Raw genomic sequence first — 1933 nt, 5'->3', positions numbered from 1 at the left:
TTGCTTGCTCTATTTCTGCAAGGTACATCATTGGGATTTTAATTGGAATTGCATTGAATCTGTATAGCACTTTAGGTAGTATAGCCATTTTGACAATATTAATTCTGCCCATCCAGGAACATGGGAGATCTTACCATCTTCTAAGGTTTTCTTTAATTTCTTTCTTTAGTGTTCTATAGTTCTCATTGTAGAGGTCTTTCACCTCTTTTGTGAGATTGATTCCCAAGTATTTTTTTTTTTTTGATGCTATTGTGAATGGGGTAGTTTTCCTAATTTCTCTTTCTGAAGATTCATCAATTATGTATAAAAATGCATTGGATTTATGAGCATTGATCTTGTAACCTTCTACTTTACTGAATTCACTTATGAGTTCTAAAAGTTTTCTGGTGGAATTTCCAGGTTCCTCTAAATATATAATCATGTCATCAGCGAACAGGGATAGTTTGAGTTCTTCTTTTCCAATTCATATCCCTTTAATTTCTTTGGTTTGTCTAATTGCTCTGGCTAGAGTCTCAAGGACGATGTTGAATAGAAGTGGTGAAAGTGGGTATCCCTGCCTTGTTCCAGGTTTTAGGGGGAACGCTTTCAGTTTTTCACCATTTAGAATGATACTGGGCATGGGCTTAGCGTAGACGGCCTTTAAAATGTTAAGGAATGTTCCCACTACCCCAACTTTTTCTAGTGTTTTGAGCATGAAGGGATGCTGTATTTTATCGAATGCTTTTTCTACATCTATTGAAATAATCATGTTATTCTTAACTTGAAGTCTGTTGATATGGTGAATGACATTTATTGATTTCCTGATGTTGAACCAACCTTGCATCCCTGGGATAAAACCCACTTGATCGTGGTGCACTATCTTTTTAATATATGTTTGTATGTGATTTGCTAAAATTTTGTTGAGCATTTTTGCATCAATGTTCATTAAGGATATTGGTCTGAAATTTTCTTTCCTCGATGTGTCTCTGTCTGGTTTAGGTATCAGGGTGATATTGGCTTCATAGAATGGGTTTGGGAGGGTTCCCTCCTCTTCTATTTCATGGAATACTTTGAGTAGTATTGGAATGAGCTCTTCTTTAAAGGTTTTGTAGAGCTCGGCTGAGAACCCATCTGGTCCCGGACTTTTCTTTGTTGGTAGGCTTTTGATGACCTCTTCTATTTCTTTGCTTGAAATTGATTTATTTAAGTTGTGTATGTCCTCCTTGTTCAGTTTAGGTAATTCATATGTCTCTAGAAATTTGTTGATGTCTTCGAGGTTTTCTGTTTTGTTCGAGTATAGATTTTCGAAATAGCTTCTAATTATGTTTGTATTTCAATCATGTCTGTTGTGATATTTCCTTGTTCATTCCGAATTTTAGTAATTTGAGTTTTCTCCCTCTTTCTCTTTGTTAGTGTGGCTAAGGGTTTATCAATTTTGTTCATTTTTTCAAAGAACCAACTATTTATTTTGTTAATTTTTCCAATTGTTTCTTTTGTTTCAATTTCGTTGATTTCGGCTCTGATTTTACTTATTTTCTGTCATCTACTATTTTGGTGTTGGTCTGCTCTTCTTTTTCTAGTGCTTTGAGCTGTAATGTTAAGTCGTTTATTTGTTGATTTCTACTTCTTTTTTTGAATGCGCCCCATGAAATAAATCTTCCTCTAAGTACTGCTTTCATAGTGTCCCAGAGATTTTGATATGATGTGTCTTTGTTCTCGTTTACATCTAAGATTTTTTTTTATTTCCCTCCTGATGTCTTCTGTTATCCATTCATCATATAGTAGTGTATTATTTAATCTCCAGGTATTGGAGAAGTTTCCTTTTTTTATTCTGTCATTTATTTCTAATTTCAATCCATTATGATCTGATAGAATACAAGGCAGTATCTCTATCTTCCTGTATTTGCTAACAGTAGCTTTGTGGCATAAAATATGGTCTATTTTAGAGAAGGAT

The sequence above is a fragment of the Sciurus carolinensis genome, chromosome 11, assembly GCF_902686445.1.
Source record: "Sciurus carolinensis chromosome 11, mSciCar1.2, whole genome shotgun sequence".
NCBI classification, from domain to species: Eukaryota; Metazoa; Chordata; class Mammalia; order Rodentia; family Sciuridae; genus Sciurus; species Sciurus carolinensis.
This window is presented reverse-complemented; position numbering follows the sequence as displayed.